This window comes from Aptenodytes patagonicus, chromosome 3, assembly GCF_965638725.1.
Source record: "Aptenodytes patagonicus chromosome 3, bAptPat1.pri.cur, whole genome shotgun sequence".
NCBI classification, from domain to species: domain Eukaryota; kingdom Metazoa; phylum Chordata; class Aves; order Sphenisciformes; family Spheniscidae; genus Aptenodytes; species Aptenodytes patagonicus.
This window is the reverse complement of record NC_134951.1, coordinates 120343721-120360403: the sequence shown is the minus strand read 5'-3', so window position 1 is coordinate 120360403 and position 16683 is coordinate 120343721. Positions and strand designations below refer to the sequence as shown.

The following is a 16683-nucleotide window of genomic DNA, read 5'->3' as shown; positions in this document are numbered from 1 at the left end:
CCAAGTTCCGGGCGCGGCGAGGGCGGGCAGAGCTTTCCCCTTGCTTTTTCCGCGCCGCAGCGTCTTGCCCGGCTTTCCCTCAGGCCCGGCCTCTTCCTGGGAAGTCGTCTGCGAGCACCCGCGCGTCCCGGGAGCCCAAAACCGCCGCCCTCGGGTGCTGCTTCTGGCTCCCGTGCAGGCTCCGGGTTTCTTTCCTCGCTTCCTCTCTCCCTGCTGCCTGTGGCACCTTTCTTTCGGCCCTTCAGGAGAAGGTGCATAGCTATGCTTAACACTTTACAAAATCCTGTGAGCTTGCGCTTGGCCGTTTCCTTTTATTTACTTGCAGTAGGGAAAACTGAGAGCTTACCTGTGCTATTCTGCTGTTAAAACAGCGTGACTAAACTAATGATCTGTCGTGCAAAAATAAAGCTATTCATTTAGTTGTATTTTGGATTGTTGACCGAAGTAAAAACTTTCGGTCTGTGCCTAAAGTGAGGCTGATATTGGTATTAATACATCAGCAAAACCCACAGATTCTTAAACTATGTTGTTATGCCGTAACAGAGACTCTTGGATGGCATAGTTGGTTATTTTTTCCCTCAGATCCTGACAGGGTTCCTTATTGGACAAATTCTGTAATTTAGTTAAGTCTTTAGTGGAGTCTCACTTGTCCAAATATTTTTCTGCAGGATTAGTTTTAAATCTTACTCTAGTCCTTGTAGTCGGTTGTAATTTTTTTTAAACAATCTAACAGAGTGTACACTTACACAATTTATTCTTCAGTCCTCAGACAGAAATAAGAAGTTACTCCTTTAGGGCAGTTGGTGTAAAAATGTAAATATTTATGCTTGTCATGCAAAGTGTTCTCATTTTAGCGAGTCTTGTTGCCAATCATGCTCATGCCACAACTCAAAACTTCCTGTGGCTTGAACAAGTCTTGAGCTGAACCTCTGACAGCTTCTGCAGTACAGAAAACTGCAGTGTCAGCGTTGAAAAGGTACAGTCATACTTAGTTTATTTTAAATGTCAAATTATACTGATTTATATCCGTTAATAACCATACATTTTTAATATGAATGAAGATTGTACCTAAGTTCCCTTCTGGGGATGAATTTGAAAGCCAAATAGCTGCAAGCAAAGCTGAGGTCTGGCTTGCTGTGAAATGTAGAGAAGCTTGGTAAGTAGAAGGGAGTTTATTTTCCACTCAGATTATTCCAGAGTATCCTAAGATGCTTTACCGTAGTGACTCTAACCTTTTTCTCACCCAGATGTTGTACAGACTTAATTAACACTATTTGATTATTTAAGGTTTAAATGTACACAAAACCTGATGTGGACCCGCATAAGGTAATTTTCAGTCAGCATAATCGGTTCAGTTTAAATTGATTCCTTTTTTCAGCTAAAGCACTGTTAGCATGCTGTAAACTGATTTGTGTGTGTCAGCATAGCAGATTGTGTTGGTTTAGTGGATTTCAGTTAAGCTAATCAAACTTTGTTCTGTAGGTAAGGCTCCATTTTCATTCTCGCTCCTTTTTTGCCCAAGCTTGTACTCCTTGTATTACTTGTTGAAGATAACAACGTCTTGTGTTGAAAGTGATTTGTAATGAATATGGTGCAAAGCCATGTGTAAATGCTTTTGTTTGTCAGAGACAGGTATATCAGTTTATTTTAAATCTGTTCCCAGTAATTAATCCGAGGTAGAGTTAAATTGGTTTAAGACTGTCTGCACTGTCTTTTGTGCGGATTTAACTGAAGATACCTTGAAGTTTCACCTTTTATGATTGGTGTAATTTTTAAAGTTAGTGAAACTTAACAATTCTACTATTTCCTTCTTGCTTGGCTTAAATTTTGTTTCTACTTGTTAAGCTTTAATATCTTCCAAGCAAAATGTAAATGTACGAAAATAAATGAGAAATGCTTTTGTCTCCCCATTTGGATTTTACAACTCCTTTTCTTGGTGTTTATTAGTTTTTAAAATATATCCTTTGCTTCTGGATAGAAACCTTTCTGGTGTTGTAGGAAGTGTTGGTTCTTGGTAGTGTTTCTCGTGCTGTTAAATCATGCCACTGTCTTCAGACTGTTGTCACTGTAGGAATCTATAAACACAGTGTTCGAGTTTCTGCAACCCAGTCTTCCAAATCTGTGCTCTTTATCTTCAAGAAGTGTGGTATATTTTACTTATTTTTGCTGACTTATTCGTCTTACCACCTTTTCAACATTTTGGATATTTTCATTCTATGTTTTTCCTGTCAGCTTTGTCACAGTCTTTGGATTTCCTCCAGTTTGTTATTATCTCATAATTTTCTTGCCAATTTTGCATCTTCTGTTGCCAATATTTTTTTGAGCTCATAAGGTGTTGGTGTAATTTTTTATTATTCTTTAATGCGTCCCCCATGTTTTATTAGTATGTGTCTTTTGTGTAGTGCTTTAAGCTGAAGAGCTGCATAAATGGAAACATATTACGTGCAAAAGAAGTAATGGAAATTTAGTGTGCATGTGGATTGGGCTCTCAGCTAATTCTTGAAATACATTTTACAGTTTTTGCACTCAAAAGATAATGAATTACTTGGAAATTGATGTAATTAAACAACACACTTAATACTCAAGATGTTTTAATCTCCATTTTGCGGGGATTAAGTATTATTTTTCAAGGCACTAGTAGTTTTGAAGGGTGGTCTGCCAGAATTCTCTCAATCTTTTTTTTATATTTTAAAATGAATTATTCTCTATTAACAGCTGGCTGTATTCTTTAACTGTATTTTGGATGGGATTTTCTTTTTCTTCATTGCCATCTACAGAAATTGATGAATTTTTTAGGTAAGTTTTTACACTTAATTTTCAATAATTTGTGAAGTTATCTTTTTATCATCTCCATGTATAATACAGTTTTTCTTTTATCTCATGCATTTACTTACAATTTTTAATATGAAAACAGTCTGTTGTAGCTAAGTCTGCGTGATATAATTAACGTTTAAAAAGTTTAAGGCTACATTAAAAAAATTAACTATATAATGGCTGGTTTCAATCCTAGAAATAATAGTAGAATTGGAACTGTTTTGGAAACTCTTCTGGGTTATGATCCAAGGGAATAATAATAAGGGATTTTTCAGAAATAAAATAAAGCATTAAAAAAAATACTGAAATGGGATTAAGAGGATCAAAAGCTATTTTTAAAATTATGTGAGAAATCTGTAATAGAGTTTAAAAATTATAGACGTAGATATAAGCAAGAAAAATTAAAATCTTAGTTTAGAAAATGAAAATAGATACATTTTTGCTAAGAATTTATATTGTTATACATGATTTTTTTTTTTTTATTCCTAGTGTTAATGGCCAAAACTAATTTTTCACTGTTCATTTCTAAACTTCAGTTATGTGATGCTGCATAGGTACTATGTGGTATGAAGAAACTTGTGTATCTAGAAATTCTGTTTATAACTGATTTTTTTTGCTGTGGTTCAGAAAACTTACTTTCTTAAAAAGAAAGTTTACCTTCTATGGAACTGGTTTCATCTTATCCTATGGCTTCATTTTTACTTCTTAATAGTTTAGTTGGGTTTTTACATGATTAGAGGTAATTAGTCATTCATTAATTGCTTATACAACCTTTAGTATGTTTTTAATAGGTAGATAGGATGCCATAAAACATTCTGTACTCATGTGCCTACTGACTTTGAAGAGACACAAATGATGTATAGCATGCTTATAATATGTATTAGTAATCTTTATGACCTATTCATGAGTCAAATCTTATTAAAAATTGTGACCAGAATGTTCTTTTTTGTTTCTTATTTTTAAGTAGGTTAATAGTGCAAACATCTATTGTACTTTTGCCAGAGGACACTGTTAACAGTTAAGGCCTCCTTTGCTCTCTGTGCATAGGTAGATCTCAGGTGCTCGGTATGGTGCTTGTAGGCCTCCAGTGCCTGGAGTGCAGTTCAGGTATCACAGGGCTCCATCACTGACTAGGGGTTGTGGTAGCACAGTGGCTTGATAATAGCAACCCCATTGTAGACAAAGCTGAGAGATTCTGGAAGATCTATTATCATCTACCATCTGTGAACCATTTTTGGAGGATTTTCTTCTCACAGTTCTTAGAAGTACAGGGTAAAGAGAACGCCTGTTAAAAAAACCAAAACAACCAAAACGCGCGCACGCACACATGCACAAAGACTTTGGTATATTGGCTGTAAATTCAGCAAAGTTGATCTCTGAATTATTACAAAGAGAACAGAAGAATTGTGTTCCTGGTATATGAGAAATAGCCTTACTGATTCTCTTTTACCTTAACACAAATCTGTCTTTTTCTTGGTTGAACAGACACTTTGTGCCAACAATGTATGGATTTTCTACTCACAAATGTCAATGTGTGGAGGAGGTTGGTTGTAACTTCTGAGTGAATTAGGTACTTCTTCCCATGGTAGGTGAACTGAGATGGTAGAGGGTTTTGCAAACCCTTGGGAGATGGGAAATAGAAAGAGGGGAGGAGTAAAAGCATCCTTTGCAAATAGGAGAATGGCATGAGTATGACAGAAAGTGCTTTTCTATATTTGCTGTCTGTCTGTTCCGCTAAGTGGGTTTCCAGACCGTAGAACCTAAATGTACCTTTGTGATGAAAACTGCCAGTCTATAATCTGGACATCATGGATTCAATTAGTTAACTATTTGAAACACTTGCATTAAAGTACATCTAGAGATACCTTTTTCCATGCAGACTGTATAAATTAATAAAGCAATTTCCTTGGGAAATGTGACTTCATGTAAAAAGAATGTTACCTGTGCATTGATCACAAGAAATGGTACATTTCCTCGGCTCATTTGATTTGTGTAGTGTTATGAAATTGTTGTATTGATAAGGTGGGTTTCCACGGCATATGCATTGCATTGCTTCTTTTTGAGAAATTTGAATGAAGATTGTAGCAGCCTGTTTTAATACGTTCCTGTTCAGTAAAACTAACAGGTTAATGCATTAGCTGTAAACATATAAGTAATTGAAAATCTGCTTTTTTAATGAACGTCTAAAAATTATCTTGGTATTGTGCAATAGCTTCTTCATTCCATTTCCTCTTGTTTTATAAAACCTAGCAAAAGTGTTGATGTGTTTTAAACCCAATCAGAAGAGGCAGGTTGGTATTCTAAGGAAGAAATGACCTGTGTAAAAATTCAAGTTCAACAAATTCAAACCTTGTAATCTTAAGTTAATTCATTACAACAATTAAAAAAACCCCAACCAAACCCAACCCAAAAACTAGACTTAAACATTAAGCTGATGTCCTTGTAAGTTTTTAAAATGAAGTAAGCATTTAGTCAAGTGGCAGAACAGCTTCTACTGAAAATAAATGCTTTTTCTCTTAAATGACTTTCTTTTGCACTTGTTCATGATAACCTGATAATCAAGGAATAACTTTTGATACGAGAAGTTACAAGCCATAATGATTACTTTCCATTTTTTTAGACTCAGTGCAGGCAGGTGAATCCATCTGCTTCCTTTATCCATCCTTTCCATGTCAGAATGACTGATGGATGCTCTTCCATGCCAAACCTGTTGCATAATTACAAGTGCTGTTCTCATTAAGGGTATTTCTATGAATTATGATCACACAGTTTGCTTAAAATATTTCAGCTTGTTTTACAATATTGATTTGTATTTGTTTCTGTATTTTCACACTACTAAGTTGTTAATAGCTGCCATTATACAGATTGAATTTTTCTCCTTTTTTTCTCCCCAAGTATTGAATGATATTTTAAAGAAAATAGAAATATCTGGGGAGGGAGAATGATGTTGACTTTTTAAAGTTAATAGTTTAAAAACTAACTCTTTACAGAAGGAAAATACTGATACATTTTTATCATAATGACATTACTCATATGTGAAACAATTTTTAAAACATGAATTATCAGTAATAAGCTTAAGAGCAAACTAAACACTTTGTTTCCTGTATGGAGGTTTTTCTGCCGCTTCACAGATTCATTTTGGTATCTGGCCGGCTTTTGGAAACCTTATCCAAATTGATTTTTAAGCAGCAGCAGAGTCCATGGATGGCTTTAGTGTTGTTTATAGTACTGTCCATATTCAGTGTTTTTACTGATCCTTGAGGAAAGAAAGAAGAAATTGTATTTGTTCATTCTGCTCACGTAAACACAAGTACTCAATTTCTGCACACGCTTGTATTCCATCAGTTGCACATTGTAAAGCTAAACTGTCCCCGTCTCTTAAAAAAAGCATAGGCCCATGAATCCAGCTGTGTGGAGTCTGTTGGCCATACCCATGCTACATAACTTTGAGTTTCCTGCAGCACCAAAACATGCATACATATATTTTTGTTGGTTTTTCAATTCAGAGTGTCAACGAGAGTTGTGTTGGAACCCATGAGAAGGACCTTCAGTCTCATGCTGTAAGAAAACCAATGTTTAAAACTTTTGGGTGTGTCATGAAGGCACTTAAGAGTTGCCTTATCTGGCTGGGATGGTGTTGAGGAATTACTTCATTTGAACTCACGGTAGTCATACTGTCTGAAGCAGCGTTCCAAGCCATTTTGAGGGGAATTGGCAGGCTTCTTTTAGGAGAGAGCCAAGGAGTGAGTCTGCATGTGCCCAGTACGAATGATAAGAGAACCATGGCCGTGGAACAAAATCGGGAGCATGACCACTTATATTGTGGACACAAATGATGGAAAAGAAAGTAGCTGCATCTTTGGATGAAGGAGGCTTGTCCATGAAGTAATCAAGCGAAGGGAATCATGATTATAGTTAGTCTTTTTCTGGTTTGTTTCTAGAATGATACAACTATGCCTTTTTGTTAGGTTTAATTTGCAGTCTACCGTTACCCTGTATTGAGTAACCATGGTAATGCACTAACACATGTATGGTGAAGAGGTTGGATCTTAATTGGATAAAATCCTTTTGAATATTTTGAGTCCTATTGGAAAGATGTTACTCTTGACTATATAGTAGAATATACACTTTTAATATAGGCAAAACCACGTACATTTATTTCATGACAGGTAATCCCATTTATTTACAATAATGGGCCAGATACTGTTTTTCAAGTTGCCCGCTGTCTGACTTAGCAGAATATAAAGTTTTGCTATGAAATGGCCTTTTCCTTTTATAGCTGTCTGACATCCAGGGTCTAGCCTCAGTGTGTTAGTCAAGGGAGCTAGAAATACACCACAGTTAAATTATGGGTTTGTATCTCCAGGTGGTGCTTGAATTCACAGTTGAAGACTGTAGAAATTAATTCTGCTAAAGCAAGAAACAACAGGACATTAAGCTACTATGCCAGCTTTAGATGTATGCTTCAAAAATTTTTTGCTGCTCAGCATTATTCAGTAATCTTTAACTCAAATTGCAGGAAATATTTGAAATTCCATTCTAACAATATCCAACAGAGAATATTAAAGAAGCATTAAATTTCAAATGCCTGAGGGAAAATGTTCTCTTGCAACACCGTGGGCATTTGGATCTCACTAGTATATGCAGTATTATAGTCTAATATTATGCTTTACTTGGTCTAAAATGAAAGCCCAATTTTAATTCTATCTCCAAAAATTTGGCATACTGCAGTGAAAAATAATTTATTTGAATGTTGGTTTTTAATATATTGCAACTAACTTTAAAGCTTCCTCATATAAGACTCCCACTATGGCTTTTTGTAATCTGACTCTTTCATTAAAACTTCAAATATACTCCCAAAGACTTACCGCAGTTCTTTCATTGCTAATTTACAAGTTATAAGATCCCAAAGTTACCACAGAAGTTTTTCGCATTCTATGCAATTTTTCTCTTAAGACAACACTTTAGAGTATCTTTGTAAATATATAAAACACCAAAACAGAGGATGAATACACTCTTAAGAGACAGGTAATATGCAAATACAAAATGGGGTTTAATGATAGATTTACACAATTCTGGTCTGGTTAATTTGTCAAACCCATTAGTGAACTTAATTCAAAAAAGTGCTGATTAAACCTTTATGTTTTTATAACCTATATATCCCATACTTAATAGCAAAGCTATTTCAGAAGTGAGTCCCCAGCTTACAAGATTCTGGGGAAAGAGCAGAAGAGTATTTCTAAAAGGTTTAGAAAATCTCTAGCATGAATGTATTTCTTACCATATGATTAAGTATCTCAGTATTTGGCAGAGCAAGGGCAAGTGGTATGTTTCTATTGGAAAATTAGGATCTACGGTCTTTAGAGAAATAGTAGGGATTTTTTCCACCTGTAGCTGACTCTTTTCCTGTTTGCTCTTTTGACTGATGTAAACAGAGTAGTGTCCAGGAAAATGTAGATATTCTGATATTTCATACCTGCTTAGAGCTTCACAAGAACCAAGTTTTTTTAACAATAGTGGGCCAGTTGCCTGTGAAATCGGACCATTGTGACTTGCCTGACAAATTGGATCAGAGGGAACGTGATTTAAAGACCTAAAAACTGCAGAGAGAATTCGAAAGAACAGCGTACTCCAGATGCATAATAAATGCAATTTAATAAATGGTTTTGTCTTTCACCATGTGGATATCAGGACTATGAGTGTAGGTATACATGTATATCATGCATACATTAACCTATTTGTACAATGTAGCCATGTGGAACATAAATTAGTGGAATTTCATTAACAGTATCATTAGTTTTAACTGCAATGCTAGACTTTGTTCTTGCCAAATTAATGTCACTGATTTCTGTAATGAAAGCTAGTGGAATATCATAGCCCTACTGCGAGATCTGCTGTCACTGCTGGGAACTCCATTGCATACTGGTGGACACCAGCTTGCCTGCTGAGGGCCATTCATGGGCTCTGAATTACCTCATACCTTTTAATGGGAGCTGAGGCCTACTGAAGGTTGATAGGCTGACTGTTTTTCCATCGTAGTTGGTCTCAGGCGGTTGTACCCAAACTTCTGAGCAAGTAGAGTGAGATGCTATCTTGCAGATGCAGTTGTCATTGTATAAAGTCTGAGAGGTAATTATTTGAATGCACCTCTCAGAAGGCAAGAATATCCACCTCACGCAATAACACCATCTTGCTATGTAATTTTTGGTCAGAAATGACCAAACTCTTAAGAAGTGCGCTTTTAAAGAATATTTGGCATTTTTGGAGGACAATTAGGTGATTTTGTAAATGTTGAGCCAGTCTTCCTTGAGAAATGGAAGGCTTGTAAAATGCATTAGAAATATATGTTGAAAGAATAAGTCTATATGGACTTCAAAATCAGTTTTATTACATGGCTTTATTTGCAATTTTATTGTCATAAAAATTCTGTGTAATTATATTTCTTTGATAATGGCTACATTAATTGACTGTTCTTTAAGTAATAATATAAAGAAAAACAGAAGCAAATGTAAAGCTTAATGTGCTATTATACGAAGCAATTTCCACTCTTTCTTACCTGAGCTGTGTATTTAAGTAGATGCTTCCCAATACATTGTTTTGCCAGTTTTTGTTCTGATAACTTGACCAGGTGCAGTGAATGTAATGCAGTGAGTTGTAATGAGTTGCCTACTGCTTTTATCATAGAATCATAGAATGGTTTGGGTTGGAAAGGACCTTTAAAGATTATCTAGTCCAACTCCCCCTGCTGGGGGGGGGGGGGGGCACATCTTCCTCTAGATCAGATTGCTCAAAGCCCCATCCAACCTGACCTTGAGCACTTCTAGGGATGGGGCATCCACAACTTCTCCAGGCAACCTGTTCCAGTGTCTTACCCCCTCATAGTAAAGAATTTCTTCCTTATATCTAATCTGAATCTACCCTCCTTCAGATTAAAACCATTGCCCTTTGTCCTTTCACTACAGGCCCTCATGTAAAAAGTCTGTCCCCATCTTTCTTATAAGCCCCCTTTAAGTATTGAAAGGCTATGATAAGGTCTCCCCGGAGCCTTCTGTTCTCCAGGCTAAACAACCCCACCTCTCTCAGCCTTTCTTCATAGGAGAGGTGTTCCAGCCCTCTGATCTTTTTTGTGGCCCTCCTCTGGACCCGCTCCAACAGGTCCATGTCTTTCCTGTACTGGGGACCCCAGAACTAGATGCAGTACTCCAGGTGGGGTCTCACTAGAGCGGAGTAGAGGAGGAGGATCACCCCTCGACCTGCTGGCCACACTGCTTTTGATGCAGCCCAGGATACGATTGACTTTCTGGGCTGCGAGTGTACATTGCCGGCTCATATCTGATTTTTCATCTACCAATATCATCAAGTCCTTCTCTGCAGGTCTGCTCGCAATACATTCATCCCCCAGTCTGTACTGGTACTGGTGATTGCCCCAAGCCAGGTGCAGGATGTTGCATTTGGCCTTGTTGAACTTCATGAGGTTTACACTGGCCTGCTTCTCAAGCCTGTCAAGGTCCTTCTGGATGGCATCCTGTCCCTCAGGCGTATCAACTGCACCACTCAGCTTGGTGTCATCCGCAGACATGCTGAGGGTGCACTCAATCCCACTATGTCATTAATAAAGATATTGAGCAGTACCGGTCCCAAAACGGACACCTGAGGGATACCACTTGTTACTGATCTCCATTTGGACATTGAGCTGTTGACTGCAACTTTTTGGATGTGGCCATCCAGCCAATTCCTTATCCATGGAATGGTCCATCCATCAAATCCATACATCTTCAATTTAGAGGCAAAGATGTTGTCTGGGACCATATCAAAGGCCTTAGAGAAGTCAAGGTAGGTGACATCAGTTGGTCTTCCTTTGTCCACCAACACAGTCATTCTATCATAGAAGGCCACCAGATTTGCCGGGCACGATTTGGCCTTGGTGAAGCCATGCTGGCTGTCTCTAATCATCTCCCTGTCATCCATATGCCTTGACATAGCTTCCAGGAGGATCTTTTCCTTGATCTTACAGGCACAAGGTGAGGCTGTCACACAAAGCAGAATGGTGAATCGGCACCTCCGTCTGTATATAGACTGTCACCGTGACAGTCTATATACATCATTACATGTGAAGAAGCAGACATGTTTTTTAAGTGTTGATAATTTTTAGATGTTGAAAGAGTTCCTTTGTAAATGTAATTATTACATTCAAATTGAAACAAAATTCTCAGTGAATGAGGTGCAGTTTGTGACAGAATTTATGTGAAAGCTCAGAATGTTCATTGAACGCTCTGCTGGCAAAGTCCTGTATCTGTTAGGAGTGCTGTTAACTTCATTACTGTTTCAGCTGGCTGCAAAGGTCTCTTCATGTGGAATTCAGTGTAAGATTGGTACTGCAAAACTTGTAACAGTGCCATTCTTGTGTTAAAATACAAAATTCAGATAATGAAACAGTGGCATTGGTGGCAGTTTCATTTGAGTAAATACTTAGGTAGTAAGCAGACCTTACTCCTCGGGGGACTATTTGATTTTAGAATAACTTGATTACTTGACATTTCATCAAAGGGCAAATTAAATATTTAGGTTCCATAAAGATCTAGCTGGACTAGCTTCTTTGGCATCTGTCAGTGATGATGTTTAACTTTATCACCTTTCTTCTTTGGCTAAGAGGTTTTTTGTTTTGTTTTCTGGGTAGAATTTTTTATATGGGATATTAGGAAACCCCCTAAGTGGCTTTTTCTGTCTCTCTGCTTTGCAATATATCAGGTTGTATCCCTATTCACTACATCACTTAATAAATTAACTGCACTGCTGTCACGCTTGTTTTCTGAATCAGATTGGCAAAACTGTGCAACACATTAAATTCTAGTGCATAGCTGAACTTCACTGCAGTGATCATGAAATTATGCACAATGTGCAAGTGGTTGAACGTTCCTTAAAAAGCAGCCTATAAAATATGCCGCCTATAATGTCAGTGAATAAACACCAACTTCAGCATCAGTGTTCTTTTAAAATATGTGCTGTGCTGAGGTTATTAGTCACTCTGAATTCAAGGACATGAGAGTGCAGATGTTGCATAAAGCTGCAGGAGTGGCATACCTGTGAAGATGCTGCTGCTTGATTTTCAGAAGATGGCATGCTGTGCATTTTAAAACTCCCTAGTCATGGATGAACTGCAGTAAATGTCATTTTGTAATTGAGGCCATGTAAGTTAGTTATTCTACATTTATTTCTAACTTAATTTTTCAAAAATCTCTTTGCTGGGATCAAAGAAATGTTATTACCGTGAAAGGAAATAATGCATCATTTGCTGAATGGGGCAAGTAAGCAGAAGAATGAAGATTCTGCATCTTTTTCTCATGTATATAATATTTGTCATCTATTTCATGGATTAGTGTGAAGATTATGCTGTTGGCCTTCTGCTTAGAAGTAAAGGAATAATGATAATGGTGAAAATATTGCTACGTCCCTTAACATATGAAGGTGGATGAAGAGGAAGCATCACACAGAAATGTTACAGCAGCCATGACTTTAATTTGAGCAAGCCCAACTCAGACAAAGATTTTGGGAAAATAGATCCGCAGATGAAAGTGGAAAGACCCCCTAATATTGTATCAGCCATAAAAAAAAGACTTTTGTAAAATAAAGGCTTGTGTAAAATACAGAAATTACTTAACTCTCCTTCTCCAGCTGAAGCCATTTACTGGTTTTGTTTTGCACTGCCAATGTGGAAGATTAAACTTGTGTGGATGAGTTAATCATATCTTTTACAGCTGTGGAAATGGAAAGAGCCAAATGTTGCAGCTAGCTAGAATGGTCAGTCACAGCTCTCATTTGAGAGAAGATCTTTCCAAATAACTCAGAATTAATGCATTTTTAAACAATGTCCTTAATAAGTGATAAATCCTGGATGAACTGTTTAAAAAAAAAAAAAAGGGAAATACGATCTTTGTGGTTGAAAACATACTCCAAAGTTCGTAAATGATAAAAATTTCTTTGGAATACATGGAATTACAGAATTACAAACACAAGGTCAAAGACTTCAACCAGTTATTGATGCACAAATTTACATAAAGGAGTCAAAATGTATAATTTAAGTGTTGCAGCCTTACTATCACAAAAGGGCATTAGTCTGATTTTCATGGCAAAAGCTGACCTATAATGTACTCACAGCAATAACGGTAGTGGGTGATTGCTATATTTGATTTTTTATTATTTTTTTCTCATTTTTGTAAATTTTTTTTTCACTTTTTTGAAACCCTGTAAAAGCCAGAAATTTGCCAGTGATTGGCTGATGCTGTAAAAGCATCTTTGCATGGCCATCTGCAGAATTATTGTCAAGTAGTAGGTTGTGCAGTACCATTGTTTCCATTATATTGCCATTTACCTTTCGTATAAATTGGAGTCAAATGAGAAATGTGTTGCTAGAAAGAGCGGGTCAAACTGTGAAATGATTGGTAATTAAAAGATATGCACGATGCAAAGAACAAACTTAAAAGACATGAACACACCACTTGGAATTTTTGAAATTGTCTGTCCGATTCCTTTCATTTCAATTTTTTTATTTTTGTGCGATACTGAGGTAGAAAGTCAAGCTTCTATGAAAGCTCAGTTCATCCTTTTGGGGAAGGGAAGAGAGAGCATGCACCATTTTGATGGTAATTTGGAGCTGCCAAACCAATGCTATTCACACTGACATCCTGTCTTTTCAGACAATGAAGTAATATATTGAGGTAATTAAAGACAATTGCTTGTAATAGCAGAAAATTACTATAATTGTTTTGTTTTCCAGATAACAAATGCAGATTTACAATTTCTGTGACCACATGCGGAGTTTTACTACCAGAATTGACAGAGAAACCATAAATAGTCATTGTTCCATTATGCTTAATGTCAGTGGTATGAATTTAACTCTGTTTTATTTAAAAATCAGTCAGGACAGGTTTCATCCTTATGTTAAACCATTTAACATAAGCCCATTCTTGGTTTTCAGAAGCTTGTTCATGTTTTGTCACACCTGTTGATCGCAAAACATACACACAACTCGAATGGTAATGAACACTTTTTGAAGGTTTTAAAAAGAGAGCTTAAATTAATCTTGCAGTGAAAGAAAAGCAAGCTTCAAAATGCTTCCGCCTTGTAGTGATTTCATCAGGTAACTCCAGGTCTATTAGAAAACTTGGTCACTTGTATTTTATTTCCTCATATTCGATGACATTTACAGGGTGCCTATAATGACATTTTCCCCTCCAAAACTGGGAGTTTTGGTGTGATGCAGCCAAGAGGTGTATTGAATTTTCAGTAACCTGGGAAGTTATAACAAAATGTGCAACTTTGCCTATACCATAGGGTTGCTATTCAATTAGACTTCCTTTTTCTTTGTTAATTATTGTGGCTGAAAAGATTCATCAGAGTGTAAAGAGCAGTCATTCATACGGAGGACATTCATATCCATGTATGTTGATCTTTGATGATTTTATCAATTTAGAGGTCATACATAGTGAAGCTATATATGCTGTGTTGAGAATTAATACAGATAATTCTGATATTGTTCATACTAATTGTACCATGGCCAGTTTCTTCATTATGTTACGGATTTGTTTTTTCCTCTGGACTATTGCAAGCTTTGTCAGTGTAAATTTTGGTTATGTACATAATATTGCCTATTTTAAAAACATTTCACTCATTACTTTAAAAACCTAAATCTTTTAAGTGACATAAAAATATCTGTTTAGGTATAATTGCAGCTTTTTATTTAAAACCATCTCCAGTTTTGCCTGTTAGCAAGGTCTTTTTTATCTTAAAACGTGAAAGACAAGCAAATGGTTTGAGAGTAGATGAATAATTATGTTAATGATCATGAAATAGAACCTGAGGAATCAAAAAATTTGTGATACAGGAGTATCAAGATGATTTTCTAAATGCTGAAGTTTTAGATTGGCTTGGATAGGACATGCAGCATAGCGACTGAGAGAATTACACCCTCAGGGTTTTGTTCTCTGGCTTAAGCAGAAGCTGAACATATTTTGAGGAGCTGAAGTTGTTTACAGTTTCCCACCTAGGCCTCGTGTGTGTGTGTGTGTGTGTGTGCGCGCGCGCGCCTCATTGTAGTCTTTTGATCTCAAGGGATAGTGCAGATCACTGTCCTCATAAACGACCTGTACTTGAAGTATTAAGCAGGTTTCATTCCTGAACTTCTGCCCCTGGTGAGGAAGCTGTTTCTCTGTCCTCATCTCTTAAGTTTCCTGCTGGGCTTCGGTGCTGATTTTGCAGCGGGTTAGCAGAAGGTGCCATTCATGGGGCTGTAAGTCTTGACAATAAGCGACAGTACAACTAGAGTGGATATCACACAGTCAACTCCTGCTTCTTTTGAGGTTCTACAAGCATAAATAGGGTGCACTTGCAAAAGGCACATAGACAGAGTAAATGTTCTTTCGGAAGTTTCTTGGTAGAGGAAAACAACGTAGAAAGGACTGGGAATGTAGTGCATTAACATCAAGATGCACTAGAGGGCCCAGCCTGCATATAACCATTTTCCAAGAAGAAAAATGGGTAGTAAGCTGAAGGAACTTGAGAAAATTACAGCAAAATTAGGAAGAGAAAGAACTGTCTGAAGCCAACAGGGCTCAAAACAGGACTGAATGTGGAGAAAGGCGATAGAGTGACAAATGCATTCAACCTGAAAATGTAATCAGACAAGCATGTTTCCCTCCTGGAGAAGGGATTTAGCAACTTTGAACTCAAAGTCATGTGATTTCTTCCTCCTCCTGGCTAGATTAAAAAGGGGAGTGATGTTTTTAATATTATATCATGCTTAACAAACCATTGCGTGCTGTGTCAAGTTCATTTTCACTATCAGCTCTGGCTAAAAACCATTGCTATCTGTAGTCTAGCCTGAAGGTGACAAGAGATTTGAATCATTGTAATTAGGCACTCATCATACTGCAAAAAGATACAACTATCTTGATGAATCGGTATTAAAAAAAAGCTGTGGGGTTTTTTTTTTTTAACTGCAGTTGGTGCCTGGGAATGTGAGAGCAGAAATGAGCTCGGCAAGAACTGAGGCGGTTTGCTCAGCATGACAACTATTGTCCTGTTCTCTATGCAGAAAAAGTTAAGAGGTTTTCGTCCCTCCAAGTCCTGTTGACACCTTCAAGCATTCTTGGGCCTCTCCCAGGTTTTACTTGACAAACATATTCATATGTCCTACTTCTTTCGGATTTTGAGAAATACATAAGAATTCACTTTCCACACTTAAGCAAGAGCTATGAAATGAGTTATTGTTTGCCTTTTAGAATCGTAGCTCCAGGGCACGCTTTTACTATGAAGTATAAGTGATGAAAAAGTGGTTCTGCCTGGCAAATTCAGGATTGTGGTTGGATATGGCAGAAATGGGGTATAAGGAACTTTATCCCTCTGGGGAAAGGCATTTCCATACACACCAAAATGTATTTTTTCACGACCTTTATTACAGCTGCCTTGTATTAATAATTAGGTTTTGTTCTCGTTTTCTCCTACATTTTAGAAAAAGTGCAGAAAACATTCCTGAAATACATATGGTTTTCACCAGGTAGAGGTGCATTGCAATCTTTACCTTTTCTTTCCGGGAACAATGAGTTACCCTTCATTCTTTTTCTCTGAAGATACATTACTTTATCTTATCACTCATCCACGCATCTTTCCTCAGAGCTTGGATAACATTCCTTTTGATTATTAAGACGTTAAATTGTTCGAAAATGAATCAGGGAATGGCATTTATTGCCCAGTAGCATGCTTACTGTGCAGTGGAGTCTTGTCATAACCACAAAGTGTTTGAATTCAGGGTCCTAATGCCAATTTATAAGTGTTCTAGTTTTCAAAAGTGAAATGTTCATATGGATTTACATA

The 16683-nt window shown here is 37.0% G+C and overlaps 1 protein-coding gene across 5 annotated transcripts in view; it reads left to right on the top strand.

Moving 5' to 3' along the window:
• The first annotated feature begins 79 nt into the window (after positions 1 to 79).
• The window catches only part of WDPCP (WD repeat containing planar cell polarity effector), a 160030-nt gene continuing 143426 nt past the window's right edge, over positions 80 to 16683 (top strand). For 4 of the 5 annotated variants that reach the window (XM_076334985.1, XM_076334988.1, XM_076334987.1 and 1 more), the window contains exons 1-2: positions 80 to 251; positions 2716 to 2796. The gene's annotated coding sequence lies outside the window, so the exon portion shown is untranslated. Of the gene's footprint in view, positions 252 to 767; positions 977 to 2715; positions 2797 to 16683 lie in introns of those variants that run through there. The other variant, XM_076334986.1, reaches the window with a different exon arrangement.